The sequence below is a fragment of the Betta splendens genome, chromosome 17 (genome assembly GCF_900634795.4).
Source record: "Betta splendens chromosome 17, fBetSpl5.4, whole genome shotgun sequence".
NCBI lineage: Eukaryota > Metazoa > Chordata > Actinopteri > Anabantiformes > Osphronemidae > Betta > Betta splendens.
Genome location: NC_040897.2, coordinates 9,319,802 through 9,347,202, shown reverse-complemented (window position 1 = coordinate 9,347,202; position 27,401 = coordinate 9,319,802). Strand labels below are relative to the sequence as shown.

At 41.0% G+C, this 27,401-nt stretch overlaps 1 protein-coding gene across 6 annotated transcripts in view; it reads left to right on the top strand.

Moving 5' to 3' along the window:
* The first annotated feature begins 1,559 nt into the window (after nucleotides 1-1,559).
* tnr (tenascin R (restrictin, janusin)) overlaps nucleotides 1,560-27,401 on the top strand; it is a 108,313-nt gene continuing 82,471 nt past the window's right edge. For 3 of the 6 annotated variants that reach the window (XM_029130809.3, XM_029130808.3, XM_055503655.1), the window contains exon 1: nucleotides 2,636-3,091. The gene's annotated coding sequence lies outside the window, so the exon portion shown is untranslated. Of the gene's footprint in view, nucleotides 1,786-2,635; nucleotides 3,092-27,401 lie in introns of those variants that run through there. The other 3 variants (XM_029130810.3, XM_029130811.3, XM_029130807.3) reach the window with 2 other exon arrangements.

Sequence of the window (27,401 nt, the reverse complement as noted above, 5' to 3'; positions counted from 1 at the left end):
CTAAACTACTTTATTTTCAATAAATAAATGCATTCTTGTTGCTTTGGAGCCGGACCCTCCAGTGATGCTTTGCACAGGTTTACCCGCACCACCTGCCTGTTAATATGTGGGTCCCTGCTGACAAAACGGCCCTGACCCGAGGCCTGGTTTCCTACAATAGAGGCCTGTATGTTTGCAGCACATCACTGAGGTCCTGTGTGTTGTGAAGTGGGGTCTTCGTGGATCAGACTTGTTTGTCCAACACATCCCACAGATGCTCAACTGGATCAAGATCTGGGGAACGTGGAGGCCAAGTCAACACCTCAAACGCGTTGTTTGCTATTCGGACCATTTCAGAACCATCTTTGCTTTGTGGCTGGCAGCATTATCTTGCTGAAAGAGGCATGTTTGTGCCATGTGTCCCCGAGATAAGTGACACAGCTGCACCCACGTGATCCAGTTCTGGTTCTGAAATATTCACCTGCTGCCCAATACATCCCAGCACTAGCAGGGGTTCCCTTTATCATAATGTTTTGTCTGATCAGTATATGTTGACAGGTGGGTTGCTCTCAAACAGCACCACTGCTATTGAAGGAGAAGGAGACAGCTCTGCATTTGTCACCAAAAACACTACACTGATGGTAAATGCACACCTCAGTCATAGAAGGCTGGCGAAAAAGCTTTTATAAGGACATGACAAGTGAGGAAAAGCTTTTAAAAATGTTTTAAAACTTGCGATTGCCCACCAGTCTTTGCAAAACTGAATAGACTTGAGACCTTTTGTCGTTGACTGGATTAAAGTGGAAAAGAACATGTATTGTGCCAGTTCACAAAAAGGCACTGGAGTAATTTTGACAAGAAGACATGCAGTACACTCTGGTGCTGGGAGCGATGATGATCTATACAATACAATAAAAAATGTTCGAATTTCAACCCCTGTATTCACCATTATTCAGTCAATGTAGTTATTATACTACTATACCAGGCATCTGTTATGCGTGTACTGAAACACAAAATTGAACGAACACAGTAATGGTTCTATCAATAAATCAAAGCAGTTCATGAGTGGAGCAAATATGAGAAGCGTGGAGATGTGATTAACTGCTGTACGAGAACACAAAGGAGACACTTAAAAACAATACAGTAGTGTAATGATTTTTCTGAACTGCGCGGGTACAATTTGATGCCAATTCGAAGATCTGGGAGGTCTAATACAGTTTGGTTTAATGTTTGCATAGCAGCCTAATTGCCACCAGTGTTTGTTTCATGACGCATGCAGTTTTATTTCCAGTGGAATCCATTCCTTCATTTAGTTAATCATCATATTTCACTTGTAAATGTGTGAAAGTGTGGAAATGAATAGATACTGAACTGAATCTGATCCCAGCAAAGCTGAAGAAGGCTGTAACTAGCTGAGAAAAACTATTACGCTGTCCATTATAATCTTAAACTGACATAAATTACTGCTTGTAAAAGGTAATATGTGTCTATTGTTATATAAAGCAGATAGTAATAGATATTTTTCATGTAAATATGTCCTGTAAACATCCATTCACACCACTAGGGGGAGATAGTGAGCACCAGTCCAGGAATGACGGCACACTTTGGGTTTCAACGTAGCTTTATGTAATATAATAATAACTGGTACAGTTCCGATTCAACAATCGTACTTGTATTTTATTTTTTAAAGTGCAGTATCCAGTACTTCTGCATTTATTTTTTTATCCGAAAATCTCCTGAGACGTTTCCTCGCAGTTTTCCTTGTTGATTGAAGTTGGTGTCTGAATCGTCGTCATGTCTGTAACGGTAAGCTGTTAGCTAGACGCTCTTATTATTCTGTCTTGTTTAGACTGTTTCTAATCCACATTGCGATGTTATAATCTTTCCGAAGCCAGTTGTGAAACCAGCTGTAATGTTATGTCAAACTCAGTAATGTGTCCTTCTAAACTGATATGAACTTTAGCAAGCTGGAGAAGTGTTAGCTCATCAGCTAACAGCTAGCAGTCCGCTTCAATTTACTGCATTCTGTCATATATTAGCTTAATTTTCTTATACAAGTAATCATTATTGGTTTTACAGATTAAATCTTATTAGCATTATTGCCTAGGTTTGTTTTATAGATAAAATTGTTCTGCCCAAATGGCTCCTTCACCAGTAAAAGTAGTCACTGTCAATATTACAATAGACAGTAAGGAGTCATTAAGTACGGTCGAAATAACAATCATGAATAGAACAAATGGGACTGCTCATTAAAAAATAACATCTGGTGGTAAATTAATATAGGTTGAATGTTTTGGGTATTGTAAAAATATACTTTATATATTTTACCGTTCTAAAAGTTAACAACCTTTCTTTTCCTCTCAAATTGTTTCAGATTTGATACTTTTCTTAATTTGTAACTTGGTGTGAAAGCCGCGGGGAATTGTGGGAAATGAAAATGCCACCAACATGCAGACATTTTTTCAAATGGGTAGCACAGATGCAGAAATGATAATAAATGTATCTTAGGCGGCGTTGATGCACACCTTCATAATTCTATGTGAAGAAAATCCGCGAGCTCTGTGAGCAGCATGGAGAGAAGCCTGCCACTAGAGGCTGCACTAGCAAAGACACGGATACATAGATTCAGTAATGAGGTAGGGGGCGAAAGAAAGCCAGAGAAATCAGTGGAAAGGCAGCAAAACTGGCATGGTGAGGTAGCATGCAGTTCAGCTGAACATAAAAGAGGGAAGAGATAGCATCGCACCAGCTGACAACCTGAGAGAGAGAGAGAGAGAGAGAGAGAGAGAGAGAGAGAGAGAGAGAGAGAGGAACACCACTCAACCACGTTGCCTGTCCTCATATTTCCCTCTGCAGCTGTGTGAGGCAGAGTGAGTGGCGGAGAGGAGAGAGCGCCGAGTCCCGTGGAAACAGCAGGACCACGTACCACTTGACCAAGAGATCGATGCACTCAAGCCAGGCAACGCAGGAAAGGTTTGCGACCTGCAGGACATCCGCGCACCGCCACAGAGGGGGAGAGCCAAGCCACGGGCACGCCGAGCGTGAGGAGAGCTAGAAAGAAGAAAATCATCCGGGGCGAATTGTAAAGCTTTCAGCCGGCCACTCCGAGCAGGTGAGTTGACCTGTGCGTGTGCGTACGCGAGAGTGCTGCGTCTTTGTGCACATTTATTTGTAGTTGTGTCCCGTTGTAGTGCGCGCCTCACTTTCGAGACGCTTGTGCGTTGGTAGTCATCCAGCTAGGTGATTAACGGCGGAACCCTGGTATCAATCACACTGTTATCATGCTGCGCAGAGAGGAACACAACAATAGCTGCCTAACGACCCTGTCCTGCTGCTTTATGTGTTCACGTGCGTGTGCGTGTGTGTTTCAAAGTGTGTTGCGGGAGATGCGTGTCTTAGCAGGTGGACGTGTCTGCTGCCAGTCAAGTAGTTTAATAGAGTCATAATAAAAATGTGCTATGAGACAATGAATTGATGCCGTTGCATGGTATCAGTTGCAACTGTCATCGGCAGGGTAATAGTTTAAAGGAGCAGTTTATTGTTAGGATAAACAACTGTCAGTGAATTTATTTTTCTTTTGTGACGTTATGCTGGATTTGGCTGAACATGTCCTTGGAGCTCATTGGATACTGTGACACTTTCTGACTTGTTTAGCACTAGGTTGACTGTAAGGATTGTCGTGAATGTTATAGATTCAGGGGATAAAATGGTAAAATTCTTCTGTCAGTCACTGACAGCTTAAGGAGTTTTGCTTTGGATGCCCGATCACATGCATTTTCTGCTCAGGTACGTAAATCAGTGTATTTCAGATGTACTGGCCCATTTTGATGCATGGTGATATTAAACATGTGCATTATTTCTCTAAGTATTCTAGTGCTGCTCCACATTATGAAATGTCCCATCGTCCATCAGTTTGTGCCTCAGATTCCCAGTTCCACTCCCATTTCCATAGCATTGCCCACCACTAGTCTCCCCCCGCTTCCCTCTTTTCCTTTCATGTCATCTGGTGAAGGTTATTGCCATATATTGATGTGGGTTAATTTGGCAAAGCCAGACATATTGTCACTGTTCACAGTAGGGGGGGGGGGTTTAAGAAGCCACTGTCTGGTATTGAGAGAACTTCACATTTATTGGCCACTTTTTCAGGACCCCCCCTACAATCTATTGCAGCCTAATACAACAGCTCTGTCGTGGATTGTAATGCCACGATTAGAATGTCAGTGTTGTGTAGAACCTGTGGGAAAGTAATATTTCCAGTGTATGTTTACTTTTGAAAATCACAGAGCGGTGAAGTCTAATTGGGTGCTTTTAATGTTTTGGCTGCCTCGCTTAAGTAAAAACAAGATAGAAAGTGACAGTCACAAAGACGGCAGAAGCAGAAGAGGTGAGAAAAGCCACATTTGAAAAAGAGCTGAGCAGATGATTTCTGCCGTGTGTGTGTATGTGGAGCATGCGAGTGGGGAGGCTCGAGGTTATCTTTCTCTGGATTCATCATATCTTGCACGGCGCTTGGCTCTCTCCCATGTGGATCCAGTGTCATTAAGCGGAGACACTGAATCTGAGAGATCACTTTCCCTCTCCGTTCCTCTTTCTCTTTCTGGATATACTGAACTCTTTTTGTCTCCGACTTCACCTTATGCTGTGTCTTTATCTGTACTACTCACTCCCTCTTGTTACTACAAGGAGAACATGGAATTTTATGCAAGCTGTAGCTTATGAAACATGCAGCGCTCATTGAAAATAGGCTGAGATTGTGCAGAAAGGCCACATAAATTTTAATTAAATACAGATTAATGCAGCATTTTTCCTGTGTGGAAAGTTATTGTATAAAGTGTGTAAACCAGATTTAAACGAGCATAATATTCGATGCTATATAGTTTGTACTTTCTAGATCAAATGTAGAATTAATAAAATAGAAGTCATCACACATCTTGTCCTCCATTTGTTTCACTGCACTCTGCATATGATCCTTCTTTGGTGACTAGTTTCTCCACATTGCTTAAGAAGCAGGTGGTATTTGCTAAAATTTCTCGCACATTTTCATTGTGTGAGGATTATGTTCACTGTTTTCCCTCCTCTGTCTCTAAATCATTTACATTTATTCGACTGCCAATGGGCAGCTAAGCAAGATTGCAATCGTCTGTGTGGTAATTAATAATTTACATAATACTTCATTCTGGGGGAATTTTATTTTCCTCTGCGCCAGTGTTAATTGTGTTAGCTAAGCTACGGCCATTAGTTATCGTTAGGGAGACAGTTAAATGTGGACATATCCAGCTCTCATTAGCGACTACATCATCCATCAGATACTGCACAGATTTACACACAGTAGGAGAAAATAAAACGGCAGGTAGAGGGCAGCGCTCTTTACCCGGGTTTTCCTTCTCTGGTTGTAAATGCACCACAAAAACACAGCTTCTCTCTTTCTGATTAAACCACTCCCTGTATATTAAAGGCTTTCACCTTTTTTATGTTATGTTGGTTCCCTATTTCTTATGCTCAGCATGTTTCAGTACACATAGAGACATTTTTTGTTTGATTTATTTGTTTGATTGATCAGGTAGTAGCAGTAGTACTGGTACTGCACAGCATACTGACATATTTCATGTTTGTAATATTGACATATATTTCTTGCATTTTTTTAATGTATTTGATTTCCAATACCAGCCAATACCAACAGATGATTTCTCAGCCACAATGCACTTCATTAGCAGAAAGAATGACAGTGCCAATTATGCTGACCTTATCCAGACCCTTTCCTGTCTCACTGCCTTGGGACTCTCAGTGTATGTGCATATTTGTTTTTTGTCATAAGAAACAAAATAAGTGAGGAAAAGCAATTGCAGTGTGACAGAAGGCCTGATGGAATAGCAGGTTTGCAGTGTTTGCTGGTTGGGAAAGCCCGATCCAGTGAGATGTTGTAAATTTCACGGATGCAGCCCCCCCACCGGTGTAGAGTGACAGTGCTGAGAGTGGAAAAAGCAGGAATCGATGGCAGGCTGTCCAGGAACGCAGCTCTCTGCGATATTCTGGACCACTGACGAAGGACATTTGTATTTTCAGCTTGATCCTGCCTGATTTAACCACTTTATTGATCGTGCGCTAAAAGTGGCGGGAGTGTTTAAAAAAGATGTGGACTATATATCACTCATAATTTACAGAAGCAGGACACTTGGGTTGTTTTTTAAACCCCATGGGGGCTTTGTTTTACTGTTAAGCGCATGTGCAGAGAGGGAAAATGACAAATCCGATGGGATCATAAAAAGCAGGGAGGAATGTGCACTGCCCACTTGAAATAGTGTCTGTGACGTCGGTGAGCTTTACTGCTGTTCGAGTGGACTAGAGATCCTTTCCTATTCCGATCCATCATGCTCCTAAAAGGCAGGTTTCCCACACGGAACAACATAGTTAGACTGATCTAAGCCTCTGATTTATATCACGCCGCAGAGTGCTACACAGACGTTTTCACCCCAGTCTTTATTTCAATCCTTGAAATCACCTGCATCTAAATTGCTTCTTCTGCCGCCACGCTTCAAACCGAGTCTGAAGGGTTCGGAGTTCAGCCGAGTGTTCTTCCTGCATAAGTATTGCCATTTCCAGCATCCTTGGCATCTGCTGCTGCATTAAGTTGTGCCTTCTGCAGCCAGGGTTTGCTACATCTTTCTTACCAGCTCCCGGCCTATGACTCTTGTGGGGATATGCTTGAGAGGTTTTATTTTTATACCCCGTCTTCCAATCCCCCCCAGCGTTTAGAGAAGCCGGGCACACCATGTTAATGATTCTCATTAGCCAAAGAGGTTGAATCCAAACTGGAATTCTTCCACTTCAAATGCTACTTCACATTTGGTGTTGTTCTTCTACTCCTCTCTGCCTTTCTTGCTTTTTTCTGTCTCCTTTTCCTCCTTGTGAAACCACCAGATATTTCTTTTCCTCCTCCAGCTCCCTTTTCCTCTTGCAGTCTTTACTCCTCCTCCTCCTCCTCTGACCTGAGTGTCTGCACTGGGAAACAGTTTTGCAACTTCTTCCTCAGATATATTTTTTCATACTGTACACTGCAGGTCCCTGGGCGCTGGTGTGTACCTGATTGTTTGAATAGGTTCATGTATTTGTGATCACGAATGTGCACGTTGCTGCTTTGCGCGAGCGTGAGCGAGGGAAGTGTTCCAGGTGACCTCTCATGCTCGTTGCCTCTTCACCCCTGCTGTGAAGTAAAAAGCTTAAAGTTCAGGCGTGAGCCCCCTCCAGGCAACCTGTGAAGGATGTTCAGATATACAAACATGTCGGCTCAAGAGACACCTTTAGCTGAAGGGTAAATATGCTCCTCTCTGTTTATATAAGTGTGCTGCAGTCAGAGGCAGACATTGTTTGATACCTAGTTGACTGGGGATTATGTGATCCAGCGCAGTCCAGGCTGCTACACAGCATCGTTTTGATACTTATCTAAATATCCCCTCTTTTGGTAACCTTTATTTAGAGGGAAGTCACACTGCACACTGAGGGAGAATAATGTGCCCTAAAATGTGTCCTGAATACATGAATTATCCGGATGTACAGGTTCTCGGCGTTCTGCTAAAATGTGTCTAATTTGCATTTTTGTGCAGTTTCCTAATTGCGATGTCTCGTTGATGTAGGAAAAGGTTAAAGTCTGCTGGTTTTGCTGTAGTAGGGGTGTGTCTGAGCTGAACAGCTTCTGTACCTGCTTCAAGTTAACATTTAGGGCTTTTTGGAACGTATCTACTGTACTTTAAACTTTATTAGTCAAATGTCTTAGTAAAAGGAGAAATTGCATAAAGACACAAATAGAAATATGTATTTTCTAAGCTCTTTTTTTACTTTTTTGTCCTTCTTTTTGTTCTAATAAAAAACAACTTTAACAAGGTTGAAATATTATTATATTTAAATGAGAGGGATCTTATTGCATGCTGTGCTCCTAATGAACTTCTCCAACTGTCACCATATGAACAGACACAATGAACCAATAAACTGTCTGCTCTGTGGACACACATCGACAAAAATACCTCTCCAACTTGGAGGCAAACCTGGCATTTTAATTTCCACACTGTTGGTGAGTGTGAGAGGCTGGAGAAAACATAGATGTCTCTTTGATGTTTCAGAACTATCATCTAGTGTCAGAGTGTAGACACAAAACGAGAGCATAGTGTGGAAAGCCTGGAGGCCAGCGCTGTTTTCAAAACCTTTGGAGCAAGTCCAACTCAAGGCTCAGAGTGATTCAAGTCATGTTCATGCCTCTGTTCTGTCAAATAAAGTCCACAAACAGATTGTAAATTTTGTATTGTAAAACACTAAATGTTACTTTTATTTATTGTTATTAACAGATATTGTCCTAGATGTAAGTTGACGGTGCATTCGTACATCTGTGTCCCAGCACAGTCTCATGAGCTATCAGGAGGCAGGTTTTGGCCGGGTCATAGAGAGGAGCAGCCCAAGAGCACGGTTGGTATCTGCTCTCTTGTGCAAAGAAAAACAGAAGGAGCTCTGGGACCAGGCTAAATATTTAGCTTTAGCAGGCTACTGGTTCTGACCCGCCTGTCAGTAAAGACCTAAGGCAAGCATGAGCGGCTGATGTCTACAAGTACAATCTGCTCTTACAGCCCAGCACATGGCAGCATTAACCGGAACGGGCTGGTTCGTCACTGGTGCCCAGTTCTGTTAGCAGACGTGAGCAAACTCACACTTGGCTCATGTGACAGGCTTGAGTAATTGTGGAGATGCCCATTATGCTTGATGTGACATCATCCAGCATGACTGGGCCAGCAATGGTCTGGATGTACAGTAGATACTTCATATGGAGGTGGAGTGGCCCCTTTGTGTGATGGAATGTTCAGATCACACATGCCACATGGCTTCCACAAGCCCAAACTTTAATACCTTTGCACGTTTGATTAAGAACTCACAAGGTTCTTTGAGGCAGTGAACCATCCGTCTGCCATTTACCAGACTGTTGTCATTAACTTAATATGTCCTTAGCCCATGCAAAAATTAATTCTCATTCCTAGCACACGGAGCAATTATAAATGCTCCAGTTGTCCCATTAACATAGTTCCATAGAATATGCATTTTGATAGATTAGATTTTCTACTTAATATGCAAAACAGAGCAACTGTGTGTTGGTTTGCAGGGGATATACCTAATAATTGGCTTGACTCGAGCAACACAGATTTGTGGTTAATGCCACAGGAGTGGAATACTGATATTATTCAATATCGTTTCACTGTAGCAATGAAACCCTCAGAAGCTGATGAATGCAGACAGTCAGTTGATTTAGGATTGGTAAATGTTTAAAGATGAACAAGTATGACTGATAGACCTGTGTCTCAGACTGTCAGGAAGTTGTTTAATCTTTTAATTGTGTCATGTATGATATATCAGACGGGCGTGAACATGGGTCTGGTGTTGGACAACTGCCCTACAGCACCACTGCTGTTCCCCTCACTCCTACAGGGGAACACTACTGTAGACTGCATTGTATTTTTAGATCAGAGAATTTCATAGTCCACAGTGTGGAATCTAACATTTATCGTGACATTAATCAATGCAGTATCTCAGGTCTTACACAGAAACAAATTTTGTATTCTGTTAGTTGTTTTGTTGCTGAACCAACCTAAATGATATTACCCCTAAAGACTTTTCATTGATTTCTCCCAAACAATATTTATCCCTTTGGAGAGTGTTGAGACATTTTTCAGCCTACATTCATAGGTCTTTACAACATGTGTCGGAGCTAGCGTTTGGAAGCCAGTAAGACGCCCTGGGACTTTGGAAGTGGAACTATTAAAGCACGATACCCAACTTACATGTGGTGCTGTTTGCACGACAAACTGTGCTGTGGTATATCATCGGATTTGCACAACTACAGTACATTCTTATTTGATTTCTTGCAGAGAGATAGGTGAGAAGACAAATAGTTTTCATATTTTTGAGAGTCTGTCTTAAAGGCCTTAAAGCAAGGCTTAAGTTTTGGTTCTTTGCTTGGGGCAGAATTCTTTTCTTGGACTGACATTTTTATTCAGGTGGGAATGAAGGATCTGTCTAAAATAAAGCCATCATTTATAACACATCCTGTTCCCCACTCAATTAAGTTGAGTATGTTAGAGGTTGAGTGAAATGTGTTTATGCCATTTAATTGGCAAGCACACCGGTGGACACATTTTCACATAATGAGATTACTAATATTTCTTGTATTTTATATTGTGAAAACATAAATTCAAGACCTCGACTCGAAAATGAACAGCTAATGCTGATAATAATAAATGGCCAATTTAGTGCCTCTGCTTAGCAGGATGGATATGCTAACAGGCTGTTTTGGGGACAGTAATTCCTATTATTAATGATTACCCTGCTGTTTGGGTCAAGGATTAGCGATACAGAAGTTTGTGCCATTCCCAGTAACACAACGTGAGCAGCAGCAGCAGCAGCAGCAGCAGCAGCAGCAGCAGCAGCAGCAGCAGCAGGGAAATACTGTACCTTCAGGTGAAAGGCTGTGGACAAAGCGGCCATGATACAGAGGTAGTTCTTCTGTTATCTCTACACCTTTGCAACAATTAAATTGTTGTTCTTGTAATTATTGTGGTGGTATTTGAACACTAACTGGCGGAAACCAAATGACTTCCTGACAGCTACTGGGTCACAAGGCAGTAAGTACTGCTGTGTCGCTGATTAAATTCACCCAATAATTAAGCAGACATTGATTCCCTGCAGAGAAATGGAGAGTGTGTGTGCGCAGGAGTCTGTCCCTCTGCATCCTGTAGCCCCTGCAGTGGTGGGCCAGTCAGATATGTGTAATTTGGGAAATGAGCAGAAGTCAATTCCACTTAAACAGACAGTGGTGGTTGGACACATCGATGTTCCATGCGTTGTTGACTCCCTTCATTTTCTTTCTGCCACACTTCCCCTGTGTAATTGACAAGGCGATCGAAGGGGAACGTGTATGCGTGTCCTAGATTATGACTGTGTGTGCGTGTAATGTGGTGTGGAAGAATTTGAAAACAATCATGTACAACGTGCACCATTTAGGACGCATGTGTTAGGCCTGGATCACAGTGAGTCACCGATACACACTAATGCATTAATATGACTAAGGTGGGCTCGGTTAATACATATAATGAGGAATGAAATGCAAATGCATGCTGTGGGTGTTTGTCTGTCTCTGCTAGTGTTGTTTTTCTCACACCAGTGTGGGCAAGCGGAGTAAACGCCACACAGATTACAAGCAAATACACAATAAGGCAGAAAAACAGAACGCTATTAATTGCAAGCAGTGTTTATCAGGTACTTGTACTCCCTCACTGAGCTAATGTGGCCAGCAGATTGTTTTATTCTCACTGTTACTGTCTTCATTACTGTTACATTTGCCATCAATCTAAATTCACTTTAAATTATGTTATTTCCTGTATTTACCTAAACATGTGTCAGGTCTGAGTTGGCTTGAGCTCGGATGAAACTCCATCCATCCATCCATCCATCCATCCATCCATCCATCCATCCATCCATCCATCCATCCATCCATCCATCCATCCATCCATCCATCCATCCATCCATCAAATACTTTTAGGTTGATATTTCGAGGACAGTGCCTTGTTATTAAATCTCAGCTCCACGGGTCTGAGTGTCACTCTCATCACGTCGCACAAAGACAACCAACAATGCTGTACAAACCCAAATGTTTTTGTATTATTTGGAATGGCCTCGCTTGAAAGGGGAGCTAAAGCTGGGTGAAAGCGCGTTTTCTTTCAGGAGACACAGAGGTTCGCTTTTGTTTCTTATTCAGGCTGGTGCTGAGTGATAACACTGACTTTCTGGTATCGCGCACGGAGCTCATTTTCAATTTTGTAGGAATTCTTCGGCTCACGATCGTCAGAGGGCTGCCAGAGTTTCAACCTTGAGGGTCAAAACTGGCATATTCCTTCTGTCATGTCACATCAAACTAGATATCCATCAATAAAATAAAAAAAAGATAACAGGAAGGTTTCTCGCAGTTTTGGCCAGAACTAGACCAGGACATATTGTATGACCTACTACTGTGCATATCCTTGATTCTTTCTAAAGAGGAAAATATTTTCACTTTGAGACCATCTCACTGTAATTTCATGATCTTACAACATCCCTCCTGCGTTATTCTTGTGACTTGTTTCTGTTTACACTCACTGACTCTATAAATTATTTTAATTTCACATTTTAAATGTACTTTAATGATGACATAAAATTTTATTTATACAGTGTTGAGCTTTGAAGAGCAAGCTTTATTAAAAATGACAATATTATGGAAATAATATTGACGTTTATAGTGGCATGTAAACTAGACTATAACTACAGTATCACAATGGACCGTAAATGTGAATGTGAGAAACTTAAGTGCAGTCGTTCAAAAAGGCACTTTCACCTTTATTGCTTTTCGTGAACTATAGTAACAGTAACAGATTTTTCTGTTGAAACTAAAACGCATACACACAGTATCTGATTCATTTTAACCTACATAATAATAAATCCAACCCTTTTTAGATGTTATAGAAGTAATAGTGAGGGTTTCACTGATTAGAAGTCTATACTTACCTCATAAATGCAGTTCTGCTAACAATAAAGAACGTCAGAGTCTCCTTACCTGCTCAGCAGCACGCTGGTGTGAAAATGCCAGTTAGCAGAGATAAGTAGTTGTGTCAAACGAGAGAGCTGTGTTCTGCGATAAGGCAGGGAACCATCACACACAACAAGCTTTGCCATTTTCTGCCTCTTCTCCATCCATCCCAAGTTCGAGACGGTTTTGAATATAAGCTCTTGTGGTTGGTGGCTTAAAGTGGAATCCGCACAAAAAACAAACAAAAAATGCTGTCATTGTAAGCTGACAAAACCGACGTGTTGTGGGACATACTCCATCTCCAGTCATGAGACAAGGTGGTTAATTACCCAGTTCATTTCTAATTAGTGGCATGAGCAGTACAGGGAATGTAGCGGAGTAGGGAGGGTTGCTGTTCACTGGATGGGTTCTGTGTTTTTCTGTGTGTTGTGGCTGAGATAGGCCCCGTGCCTGGAAACAGTGGTGGTTTTGCATCCAGCAGCATCGTCTGTGGTCACTCAGAAGGAAGTGAAGCCAGAAAAAAATGCAAAATAAAAAGGTGTCTGGCACAGCATGGTGCTATTCTTAGTGAGTGGGGAGCAGCAGGCCAAAGGGAACCGAAAATGTGAGAATGGTGATTACGTCCTTGATACATTTGTGTGAAACTATTACCTGAAATCTTATGGAAATAAAGCAAACCCTCTTCTCGCTCACACACCCACGCAGGCACACTCACATATGCACACACCACACTTGAGTATTATTAGTGTAATACATTTAATTTGAAGTATATACATTCTACAAATGTCACATTATCTAAGCATGTTCTGCCATCCCTTTCTTCCGAACGTGCCTTTAAAATCCAATCCAAGCTACTCCAGCTGGTTGCCATAGGCATGTGTGAGATGAGAGCATGGAAGCAGGAATCCATGAAAGAAAATTGGATAAATGTTATTTCTGGAGGAATGTTTAAATGGGATGCAGGGATCTTACTGAGCCAGCCATGCTTGAAATTGGGTGAAATCGCACATTACCAGCACATAGGAGATTCTGTGTTCTGCTTTTGTTAATTCTCTTGCTTCCCCTTGTTGTGTCTCATGGAGTTCTTTGCATATAAGGCCTTTTATTAGTGGGTTTGGATCTTTCATTATATGCACAGTTTGGCAGCACCACTCTGCTTGACTAAGAAAATTCAGAGGTCACTGATTTTACCCAGACTCGCTGCAATTTTCAGTATAACCCACAAAGGTGCAGTCGGTGAGGATTGAAACTTGGGCTTAGGAGACTATAGTTTTCTGGAGGCAATAAAATGTGTGTGTGTGTGTTTGTGTGTCTTTCTGTTTTCGGGATCACAAAACCTCTCACCTGCAAATCACCTGTCAGGGTGTATGGAGCTTGACTTGCTCTTTGGGGACACTTTAGTCTGATGCCAGTCAAGTGTCAAGTGGAGAACCCCCCAAAAAAAGGTCTTTCATTAAAATGATGCCCTCCATGTTAAACCTCCACTGTTTGTAAAACAGAAAATGAACTCTTTAGTTTGTCACACATTTCTGTTGGCTTAATACTTGGCAAAATAAAAGCAGTGGTGCAAATGTTTTTTGTCACATTGTGTAATTTTCATTTTCACAACTTCTTGTAAATCTGTTTGAATCGAAGTCAACAGCTCCGGATAAAGCGTTACATTTTCTGCCACTGTGTTTGTGCAGACTCTCCATAGTCTCCTTTCAAAGCGTTGAGTCACACATCAAGGGTTGTATTTATTTTGATACAGTATGTGTCGTTCCTCAGTCCTCATGGTCCCTACACATCTTCCTCTCTTTGCTTTGTTGTACTCCGCAAATGTGATAATATACCTGTTCACATTTTAAATGTATACTATTACAAGCCTGGTGCAGAGTTCTGATTATTTGTTCTGCTTGTTTAACCTGGAGTCCACAGTTTATATCAGTAATTACATTTCATTTTATTTTACAGTGAATGAATGCAAAGATGTTTTTCTGTGTTAGTGGCAGAGAAGTAAAACATCAGTAGGACTTTATTGGTTATATGAAGAACCTCATTCGCTACTTAATTTAACACACTGTCCATTCAAACACAAACCTGAAACAACCTGTTACTAGTAACTGTGGACACTAATTCCCTTGTTCTTTGGGCCATTTGGCTGTTAGTTCCAACTGGCGTCACAGAGACAGCATCTGTCCTGGTCTTTCTCTCTCACACCCTCTTTGTCTCATCAGATCTTTAACTCGTTGCTTCCCCATCCCTCTTGCCACTTCTCTGGCGCCTTCTTTTACACTGAGTGTGGCAGTCAGTTCTGTGCCCAGACAACCAGGCGGGCTCGTCCAAAATCTCAAAATGCCCCTGACAACTTAAGTTATTTGGTTCCACTTTGGCTAAGAGCATCTCCTTCATTCACTTCTTGTGTGTTCATATTTTATGTCTTTGTCTGACCAGCGTAGCATTTGCGTGGCACAATGGAGACCTGGGGCGGGAGTTGTGGGGTTCACACGGTTCACTCCTCTCGGCCAGAATGTTTTCTAGTTGCCATGCTTGATTCTCTCTTCCCCTTGTTCTCTGTTTTTCTCTCCCAGACACCCACACTGTCTTTTCGGCCAGAGACTCATCTACAATTGTCCAGTGCCAGACATAATTCAAAAACAGACAAGAACTCCTTGTTCACTGTTCCATATCAGTCAATTACTGTGTCTGCATTCGTGTGTGTGTTTGGGGGTATTGACGATTCCCTCTGAATGTGCGTAAGTGTGCCAAAGTGAGGGACAGTGTGGTAAATGTGTGGGTGGGTGTCAGGCATAGTTGTGTTAACTAACAAATCATCAGTGTCCTAATTTTTGTCTTGCTTAGAGGCTTGTTTCCAGTGTATAGACAGATCTGACAGTGATCAATAAGCTTCTGTGCCTGTGTGGGTTACTGTGTGAGCACATGTACCTCTTTGTGTTGGCATGTGTGTGTTTGTGGATCATTAAGCTCCTCTGGGGATGGCACTGTTCTGTTTTCATTTGGCAGACATCAGGGAGCGATGCAGTCATGTCATTGAAACAACCGAGTCCTCACATTGATAGATAATCAAAATGTACTGCAGAGCCAGATAGATAGCATGACATTACATGGCAGCCTTCTGAAATGGGATGACAGGTGTCTTAGCTGCTCTAGCGAGAGCTTTTAGAGCTTGCTGCATCATTAATTATTACACCCTGTTTTATTCACTGCCTTATAATGTCTGTTTTGAGGCTTTTCCACTCAAACGAACACTCGAAGCTGTTTGCAGTGAAGTCCCTTAAGAGTTTTCTAAATGTTAGGTCAGCGCTTGTTGTTATTGATGAATCTGATCCGTTTTACCTCCGTGATTCTGCAATCAATAAATACGAGGCAGTAACCTCTGGAACTGAGGAAATTATCTGTGGGGGTAGTTAGGTAGTTCTACAGTATTTACCTGAACTCACATTTGTTTGCTACTGTATATTTCTATATCATTAGCACCTAGTCGCCTTGTTGTGTAGTCTTGTGGTACTTTGGTTGCACCACCACTGTGTGGCAGAAGCTGTCTGAGTGGCAGCGATAGTGTAAAAGCTTCGCGCGAGGAATATTTAAAACGCATCTAGATTGGAAAAAGTCCCCTTCTGTGGTTTTTAATTATTTTATTATTTTCAGCTTTGTACATTAATGCTGTTCACACTATGCCTTGTTAGCGCCTTATTGGAATTGGTCACTGCTTGGCTTGCATATCTGGGTATACTGGGTATTCACCTTTTTGACTATAATGTCACATTTGTAATGTACCGTAATAAAAAATTATACTCATTATTTGGCTAATTGTTTCAGCACCAAATATAAATTAGGTTCTCATGCAATCGTCTCTACAGTATAAACAAATAAGCACAAAACCGGAAACAGAACAGACTGTCCTTCATCTTTCACTAGAATAAATGAGATTAGCAATTCTCAGGAAAAAAAGAAATCATTAACCAGGGGTTAATTAATACATTTTTTTGTGTGAGGAAATATTTAGTCAAGCAAACAAACCTAGCATGATCACTTTTTTCAAACAAATTATTGTTGTGATGCAGAATGACTAAACTTTAATATATAATATATCAATAGATGAATCAAAGCAACTGCTTCTTTACCGTATTCTTGAAATCTCTGCTTGTGATTTAGAATGACGCCTCTTTGTTTCAGGTCTGTCGTCCGGTTTAAATTTTCAAAAATCACAACTGTGGAAATGAAGAGAAGGTCTGATTCAGAAATATCCCAATCAGTGGGATTTGACCCGGCAGCCGTTCCCCAGTCAGAGACCCATGGGCAGGTGGCTGCCTGACAGCCACTGGCCAGTTCTCCAACGATCTGCGCTGCACTATACCACAGGGAGTGGGATTAAACTGGGTTACCTCAGACCAGGACACCAGTTTCTATGTAGGAAAAAGTGGGACTAGTATTGACACAACTCTAACCATCCCCTGATTTATTGCACACACTTTGTATGTTGTGTGAATTGGATCTTTTCTCCTGTTCCTTCTGTCACTGGTGGATGTTGATTGATTCAGTCAGCTGCTGTGGCGCAAACTGCCCGAATTCAAATTTTATCCATCTTGTATTTTTCTATGAAATAAAAGTTCTCACAGAAACTGTTGTTACTACTCTTGAGTAGCTATTTAGAAAAGATTCTATGTTCTAGACAATAATTATATTATTAATTGAAAATGTTTTAATGGCACGTTCATCTACAGTAGAAAAATAAACCGTGCATTCAATTCTTATTTTATTAATTAAATGACTATTGTCTAAAATGCCAAAGCTCATTATATGGTTGCATTCACTTCATAATTATGCCCATCTATACTAATCCACTAAGTCAAGTTCCACCCGAATAAATTCCTGACTGTTCACAAAATTGAATTTTAATGGCTTAGTTTATACTGTATTTACAAAACTTGGCAATGTCAGATTTTTGAAGAGGTGAATGTGTTAATTTCTTATAGCAAGATATATGATTGTGCATGACATTCAACAGAATTGTCAAGTGATTTGCTTGTGATTGTATAAACAGTATTTTATAATAAACCCTTTTACAGAGAGTTGGATGTCAATAGGGGAAGGGTCTCTGTGATGATGTACTTGTGTATCAGTGCATAGAAGTTGCTTTAGACTGACTGAATGGACAAGAAAGACAAGGAGGTACAGCAGATTGAACTTCATAGAGTGATGAACAGGTAGACAGTGAGACAGATTTCCAAATGTAAGGACCAGTGCACAGAGGAGAGAGAATTAGAGAGAGAGACTTCCTGACCCTGGCGGGTACCCTATTGATAGTGTTTCCATGGGAACAGGTGTCAGAGCCCAGATGAAGGGCACTGGAGTTTGAAAGAATGTGTGCACGCTTGTGTGTGTGTGCGCGCGTGCCTGTGTGTGTGTAAAAGAGAGAAAGTATCAACACCACTGTGAACAGCTGAGCACATTCAGGCTATTAGAGGAGATTTGTTCTTTTACACACTGCAAAAAGTTGAAAAAAAAAGCTCAGAAAAATAAAAAGACAAAGCACTGGGTTACTCTTGGGATCAGGGCTTATAACACTTTACCTGAAGATTTGATTCAGATTAACAGCTGTTCAGGAGCAGGTCTGCTGTACTATACTATACAGTATAGGAGAGTTAATTGAATCTGTATGGTCCATGTCAGCCATTTGTAAATATTTCTGATCTATATAGGGGGCTCAGTGAACTGACCTGAATCTGCATTGACTGGGGAGGCAACCATGTTATAACTGAGTCATTATTGAAAAAAATGAACTACACTAACTAATATATTTATCTCTATTACATCTCTCCTACTGTAAGTACTCATGAACTGACTAAAAACATTTTCTGAAGTCATCTGAATGGGAATATGATAAAAACATGAATTTGAATGAGCCTCTGTTGCAGCCATAAAGGCCAAATCATGTAACAAGTAAGACACTGCCAAGTCTTCTCAGCAAGTCCAACTGGCCCTTTCCTAAAGCTCAGCTCTGTGGCAGCAGCAGTGTTCCCACATCCCTCCCTCCCTGTGTTCCTGACTTTGTGTCGACATATGGGTGCTGCTACTGCAGGCTTGAAGGGAAGAAAGCTTAGGCTGCTCAGTGGCCATAAACCAGAACCAGGGAGAGACGGGAAAGTTAAAAACAGTTCAATGGTCAAGGGTTTAATTACAAATCGACATGATGCTGATGCACAAAGTCAAAACAATGGATCAGGCAAAGTCTAAAACTTGAACTCCAGAGTTTGGATAGAAACTACTGTATATAAAAGCTGATTTGGCAGTACATTACTGTGATTGTTCACAGTGATGCCTCTGCTTAACAGCGCTATTGTTATCTCAAAGTTTCCCTAAAGACTTTCTGAGATCACACAAACACAGCAAGTTCAATTTTGGCTTGCCATCAATTAAAGTTAATGTTAGCGACAGCTGATCTGACCTTCTGTTTGACATTTAAACCAGCAACCGCGATGAGCAACACTAAACTATTAGCCGCACGGGAAGCTGCTCCATGAATAATTTTACACAAATTTGCTAACAACCCAGATAATTTGTGACTTTTAGAAACAGTGTAAGTTTAACTCACACGCTGTAAATACTATCGTGCGAGATGTAATTGCTAATGTAACATTTGCATTACATGACTATTAACATGGAGAACATTTTGCTAATCACAATCGACAATATAAATAATACTACTGTCCATCCTGTTACATAAGGGACGGTAGAAAGAAACATTGTGGTAGCAGATAAGTAATATTACTAGACCATTACCCCTAGATATGAATTAAGCTGTTGTGTAGTCATCATCAGGATCAACCGGACTGCTTCATGACAGTGTTCAGCTGGGCTACACATGTATTTATGACATTATACTAGAACAGCATCAAGCATCGTAAAGTAGCCGGACACAGTCATGGAAGTGAGCTATGCTTTGAGTCTGAGTGCTGGTCCTTTATGAATCTCTGGGAGATAAATGTCAGCTCCCAGTGAAAAATGGTGTATTTAGGAATGGTATCTTCCAATTCAACAGGTAAATCATTCCCCCACAGCAGCTTTCAGCTCCCAGCCTACCTTTGGTGAGCGTTTCATGTTTTCATGTTTCATGTTGTAGTAAAAAGACAACATTTTTATGGTCATTGTTTCACTCTGTATGTGTCTATTTGCACGCATTCGTGGGAGTTCATGGGGTTAGTTGCGTATCATGCTGAGTATCAAGGCTTTTACTGCAGAAAAAGAAATGGTTAGGTGTCAAGCTTTGTGGCTCTGAGCTCTGTTGTTGTTGGAGATACTGTAAGTCAGTTTATGTGTCGGACTTCAGAAAGGCTCTTTGGAAGCGCAGTGTGAATCAAGCAGATGGCAAAGCAACACTTAACAAAACGCTCATTTTTAATTTGTAGCTCTGAAGTCTATTAAACTTGTGGTGCCACCTTGCAGTCGCTTTTCTCCTGATATGAGAAATGAGGTGGATATTCTCTACCCATCCGAGTTTTATGAGCCCTGCATTCTCAAATGAGTCCACACGTCCCCAAATGCAGAGATAACTTACGCTGTGAAAAAGGCATTTACATTTAAATCATAATCTGAGACCAGCCATGATTATTTAGTCCTCTTCCTGGTTTATAGGCACCGCTCTTTGAATTATGAATATTACAAAGAGAAATTGGTGATAATTTTCGCAGAGTTGGACGTCTCTGTGGTAGCATATACATCACAGTGCTGTATTGTGCCGGTGCAGATGAGACGGTGCGAGAGGGCAGAAAATGAGCTCATTCATTGGCTTACAGTCCTCATTTTCCAAAGCTACAATTCGCTTCTTTCGGTGCCCGCCAGCCTCTTTTGTGCTGCCAAGCAGCTGAATGTTTTGCAGAGTCATGGGCAGCATGGCAGGGCTACGTCGAAAGGAGAAGCCAAATTGATCAGCCTTTTCAACCGCAGCCAAAAGCTGCCACCATAATACAGTTAGGCCTTGATCACGTTGTTGTGATCCACAAAACACACAACAGAGAGAGACACAGGCAAGTACACAGACAGTCAAACAAACCCAGCTAACACATTCCTCCTCCTCCGAGCTCTTCATTCCGCTGTCACTGTCTCCACCTATTTCTGTATTTATGTCTCTCAACAGCATTTTGCTCCGCCACATCTCGGCTTTTTCTCCATCTCTCTCTCCGGACTGTCTTGGAAGCAGTAACAGGTGCAGGTTTTCCCGCTCACTCTCGGCTCAGCACTCATGGCCTCGATGTCTGGTACAAACACACAAAAACAGACACCCCTCAGGAGCACACTCCTCCCTTGACATGTCGAACTGTCTGGGCCATGTGTTAGGCCCAGATGGGGCTGCTCCATTACTCTGGCCGGCTGGAGTGGACAGCACACACACAGAGGTGCATTAACATAGACAAACACATTCACACACAGCCATAAAGAATAGGCACATTAGCACCAGAGGATGCATAAACTCACAGGAAACTCTCCGGACGGACTAGGATGCTTATTTAAGGCAAGGGGTAGTTTAATTAATACAAACATGTGCAGAAACAAACACAGGTGGTTTGGGGGTTTGAAGCTCCACAAATGCTAAACCAAAAACATGCACTCTTGCTAGAACGTAACTCAGGCTGAGCTGATAAACTAACAAACGCAGCCACACACACGGTCAAGCCTCATTTTGACTGAAAACCTGCTCCACTCTACGACTTCAACTCACTGAGCCAGTGAATTGTAAAAAGCCTGATCGCAGTGAAGGCCTTGACAGTTTGCCAATATATGAAGTTTTTATTGTAAACAGTGCACCGTATTAGAAAAGTTTTGGCCCTTGGGACGACAGAGGCTTGTTATTGCTGTGGTTTGTTTCATTAAAGGATTTTCTGCCCAGAGATGCTTCCTATTTACTGTCAAATTATAAAGTCCGTAGTAACAGAACTTTAAAAGGCAAGGCCCAGCAGGAATAAAGGCTGTTTCTGTATTTCAATAGGTTTGTCAGGCTTCTTAGTGAAACTCTAAGTCACAGTACCAACTGAGGCACGATAGGAAAAGGAAAGAAAACCGATTGAAAACAGAAGTCAACCTTTTTAAATATGTTGAGAATTTATAAGAGGATAGAATGAAATAAAAGTGAGGACATACTTTGTTATATAAATGTGAGTGTATTCTTCTTCAAATGCACTTTGTGAAATGAATCAGAGGACGTAATTTTGCTTAACAGCCCAGTACAATTAATCAGCTTTATAAGCATTATGCTGTTTATCAACCCCCAGTAGCTACTGGAGTCTATATATTCATCAATGGCCTGATTATAAATTCTTCTGATGCTTGGATGTGTTTTTTCTGGCCGTACTATTGTTCTGCTATATACATTCACCACACTTGTGTTTAGGAAGCTGAAATACATTTCTGTTAAATAAAGCTGCATCTCTTCCTCTGCTGTGTGTCTTTCTGACTAATGCTTCTTATTGGTTAAGCCACTTGGCACTTTTATCTTTTTATGGTTGTTTGCTTTTTATTAGTCTATTTTCCTTAGCCTGATAATGATTCTGGAGGTCACAGTACTACATCCTATTATTTTTTATAATAGAAAAAGTAAACCCAATTATTTTATATGCAAAATACTTTTTATATTTGACCTTGTTAGCTACTGTAATGAATTTTGAGATGAGCATTTAAAAATAAGCAAAATGTTAATGTTGCAGACGCAAAAACCCCACAGTTTGTTTATTTGCTTTTCAGTGTTGGGGCCACAATTGTAGCTGCATATACAGTAGTGTAAATGGCCACTTTATTGGACTTCTACTACTTTACTTTAATACTTTAATACTACTTTAATAGTCAGAACTGTCTTTGCGCGTAGATTCAGGCAGACACTGTAAACAATTGTTTTGATTTTAGTCCATATGGACATGCTGGTATCACACACTACATTGTTAATGTGAATCTGTTCCATTCACATGCTGCTCTATGGGACTTTGGATTGAGTTCTATGGACTGTGTATGAGTCATTTAAGTAATTTATCTAAATGTCATGTTCAGGAAACCAGTTTGAGATTATTTTAACTTAGTGACAGGTACATTATCCCAAAGTAGCCATCAGAAGATGAGTCAAGATATGAACATGGTCAGCAGCCATACCCAGTAAGGCCATGGCATTTAAAAGATGCTACTGAAAGCAGGGGGGTGTAAAGTAAAATGTCCCCTGCTACATTACACCAAGCTGATGTGTTCCCAAAAGTCACTGAAATGAACAGGGATGAATATCATCCCTCTAAAGCGTTCTTGTGAACCAAAAAGCTCTTGACCAGCTTGGCCTGTGTTCATTGCTTAGGTCTGTTCAAGCATATCTGAGTAATAGTGAAAGCCAGCAGGCAAATATCTTTTTGATTAATATGAAGGTTTTTATTTATTCCAAGCATGTCCACTTTGGTTGGATTTTCTACAGGTCTGTTTTGATCACACACTAGTGGGCGCTTGCCGAGCTGCTGTTTCCCGACTTTGAGAAGGCAGCTGAAGTGGCTCAAACAACTGTTTGGGATGCCTCCTGAAGGGCTTCTTCAGCTGGCCTGGGAGTGCCTTGGTTTCCCCCTGGACCTGGTGGTTCTGTGCTTAGACTGGTGTCCCTTGGCCAAGAAAATGGATGTATAAATAAGACAATCTCTAGTCGTGGAAGATTTGGGTCACTCCTCGTACTGTATGTCATCATATTTGAATTTGGTGATTATTGTTTTGATGACTTGATTCGACATTTGTTCTGTCAGGAGTAAAAAGTGAAACATGCCTGTCATCATTTTCAAGGCCCAGTAACTTCATAACATATTTTTTGTTTGTGCAGCAGACCAGAAACCAAATATATTCAGTTTATGGTAATTTAACAGAAGGACAGCAGCGAACTGTGACTTTTGAAGAGCCTGTAAATGGACAAACGATTGTCAATGAATCACCTGCCTGATAAGCTAATCAATTAATTGCAGCTCTGCTGATGGCTTGGCTTTTTGTGCCTTTGCTAAAAACATGCTTTTTTGTTTGGGCATGGCACTTAATACTTAAAGAACGTGAGCATAGACCTCAGTAGGATACCTGTAGTATTTTTTCTTTGCTTTGTTCTTATGGGCATAAATCCCTCTCCTCCACTCTACACCCCCCCCCCCCCCCCTCCCCCCAATCTCCTATACATATTCCTCCATGCCTGCCACTGCCTGATTAATTACAAGGTCAGTATAAACAAAAGGGAGCAGTTGTTCAAATGCTCTGCTATATCATTGGCCAAGGCCATATTCATACTCCAGCTTTTCATTTATCACCACTCGACCCCAGTTCGACTGGAGCCATTGCCTGGCATGAAAAGGGCGATTCCAATTAATATAATGGACTTGTGGGTTGATGTTTTTCTTAGCGCTCTCAATAACGCAGTCATTTATATGCTGATTTGCCATTTTTCACTGTTGCATGCAGCTGGACTCAACCCATAAATCCAGAGGGTGCCTCTGCAGTGCATAACTCATCAAGGACGTGTTTTGTCCCAAATCAAAACAACACCTAGGGTTTTGACATTGAAGATACGGCCGATGTAAACTGTGGTTGCCTTGTACATAATGACAGGGTGCAGCATCAGTTGGCTGAGATTGCTTGCCTCAGCACTATGATCAGAAAAATCCTAAACGTATCATTACCATGAATCATCAGATATAGATAGTGGAAGTAGTTAAAATGGGGACAGCATAGATGATTGATACCTTGTGTTCATAAACTAGCCAACGTAATCCAGCCAGGGCACCATATTACTGCCATTATCAGCTTTGAATAAAACTTGAATTACTGGGTCAGATGAATCAAATGATTTTCAACTTTAAAAGGCAAGTTACTTATTTAGTATTTGACTTTCCATCTTAGAAAGACAACAAACTATACAAAAGGATTTAAAATCACACCTTTGTCCAAATACAAGGTGTATTACATGTATTTTTAGTTTGCTGTTAGTCAATGAAAGCAACAAAAAAACGCCACAGGGAACATACCTAAAATATTTCACACCCTGTATAACATGCAACATGTTTGTACTTGAGGGAATATTGTCTATATAAAGCAATAGTTACAGCAACAGATCTCAGTCAGCTGAACAGCAACCACATGTTCATTTACTTCTTTAATAATGTAACAAACATGCATAAACATTTATTATTATTATAAAGCTTGGATAGTTACTATATGTACTGTTCTATAAGTTTTTTGTCAAAATAATTGGCAAGATCATCAAGAAAATTTAATAATAGCTAAATCCAAATGCTTGTTTACTGAAATATTGCTTGAATAGTAATTACACTGTGGATCGGAGGACTTCTGAATGAGGGCATCTCCTCCAGGATTGCTGTAGACCAAGGTCAGCCCAGTGACTTGAGGTCTGCTCTGTGTTTTTAGAAGGTGTTTGTGTGTGTGTGTGTGTGTGTGTGTGTGTGTGTGCATAGAAATGAACTGTCAGTATGGAGTGTAGGGCCCATAAATGAAGACCTGCACACTCACCGATCTAGACAGCGATGGTGGACCTATGCAAGGTCAGTGTCAGTGAGCCATGACAAAGATGCAATGTTCTAAATAATAAGAGCTCTGACCTTTTCACGGTAGCAAGATGAGCCATTTATCACTTTCATCGACCCATTGTTCTCTTTATCTGGTGTTGGTCATAGCGAGTGGGAGCTGTAAATGGATGTTAAAAGTTTAATTTACTTACATGATGAAATCTTTTTGTTTTGTACTAATTGTCGCCTCATCAAACGTAATCACCCTAGCTGTGCTACAGTATTAGTTCTACGTTAATTGATCTAATATACAAGGTAGACAGTTCTTTCTTTTCTTGGATTTCAAACATACTTAACATGCGATCTCAGACTCATGTAAGCACATTATACAGCACATTATACTGTAGGTGAACATACTGTATCCGGTAGTGGTGTAAGTTGGCTTCTTCATCTATAGGCCCTGAGTGCGGTGCCTTGTTTTTCTTGTTCAGACTTGTTTCCCCAGCTTATTGGATTTTGTGGGGGAGGAATGTTTCTGTTGCACTTATCACCTTTATTTGACTCTATTCCTCATTGGGTTCCCATCACCGGCAAAAGATCGGCATCTTCTCTCTCAGAGCCCCTAATCTCCAGAGGCTCTGCGTTAGTGAGTCATGACAAATGTAAACAAAAAAGGAAAAATGTAAAAAACCACCCATCTCAAAGAACTATTGACACACAGCGAGCCTTTGATTAAAGACTACTGGGAACACCAGGCTAACCAGCAGGACTGAATTTATCTGGGCTCCTTTCAAAGGCTTGAAAGCACATCTACAGCAACACTTGCTCTTAGAGCCATTTTCAAAATGAAAGCCCTCACAGTACTAAGCTATGCTCTTCAAGCATGAGCAGATGAAACCAAGCCCTCCATTCTTTGTGGCGCTATTGCTTCGGTGGCATCTCTATTTAATGGTGAATGAAAGAGAGCGAAAAGATGGATGGAAACACAGAGATGTTTATATGACACAGCTGGGACCTGCACTCAATTTCACAACACCAGAAATATTATGGTGCGTGTCCGAGGCGGCAGAGCACACTAGTAAGCCCCAGGCCCCCCATTACACTGAAGGGTAAGACATATCACTCCTGTATTGTTTGTCAATAAAGACAATGGCCTCTGGGAGACTGGACATAAGACTAGCTTAATAAAAATACACTTCAAATGAAATTTACCACCTTATGATAAATCACAGTAACTCCCAAACTGCCATAAACCAAAATGACAAATGTTTGTGTTCATTATACCAAAAGATCGTCTTGCAAATTTAGATCAATGATTACCAAAAAACAGCCTATATTATTTACATATATGTACAGTATTCATGCAATTTAATGAATAAATTGAGCTAAAGTCAGATACTGTCCCATTAAAATAGTTTAATAGAAACCCGCTGTATGCTGCTGCTCTCCATGGTTTTTGATTTCATTACTTGTTCATGCAAATTCCCCTAAAATATGCTGTGACACGTGTAGATTTGTCTAAGTCTGCCATTTGATTTACAAACATACTGAAGTAAAGTAAAATTGCAGTGGGCTGCATGTGAAGTAGGAAATGAATCAGTCTGTGCCTCTTAACAAAAAGTACACTCTGCAGTTAATGGTCAGAATTTTTCTCTAGCAATAAAGTCAGAGTATTTTGTTTGAATTATTCTTCACGGCTGTTTCATATTCTGGACAATGATCCTGCTGGGACATGGAAACTGTTCATTATTTAATGCTTTTCGTTCCTGCTGTATTATTAATTAGCTGCTTGTACCATGAGTTGAAGCGAAATTTGATCCAAAATCTCGATGTGCTTCTTTTATAATCTGCTTGTCCAAACCCTTTCCCTGTCACCTTGACATTTCCTCATTTGTAAAGTGCTGCATGGTCACAGCTCTTGCAATCTAAATATTTATGCAAAGCATAACATTACAGTCTACAGCGTTTGATTGTTAAACTATTCAAAATGTGCAATATAAAATGACTGTATAACCTTCATGTTTCTGGTAGTTTTGCTCAGCCTGTTGCCTTGTTTCACACAGTTTAAGCAGCTCCCATGGGGAAAGTCAAATTAACGACCCCGGCGCTGCTGACTCCCTTCAATTGAAGCTGTCAGTTCAGGATGCTCAGAATGCGATACGGGAATCGCGCAGCTTTTCTCTGTATCGATTATGATCTGGACCACAGAGGCGTGGACGGTGGGGAGTCGAGCTTGGGCCTAAGGCGAAATGCAAACATCTGTGTTCGTTCAAACCAATTAATTGCAATGGCTTGAACGTTCCGCCTTCCACTCC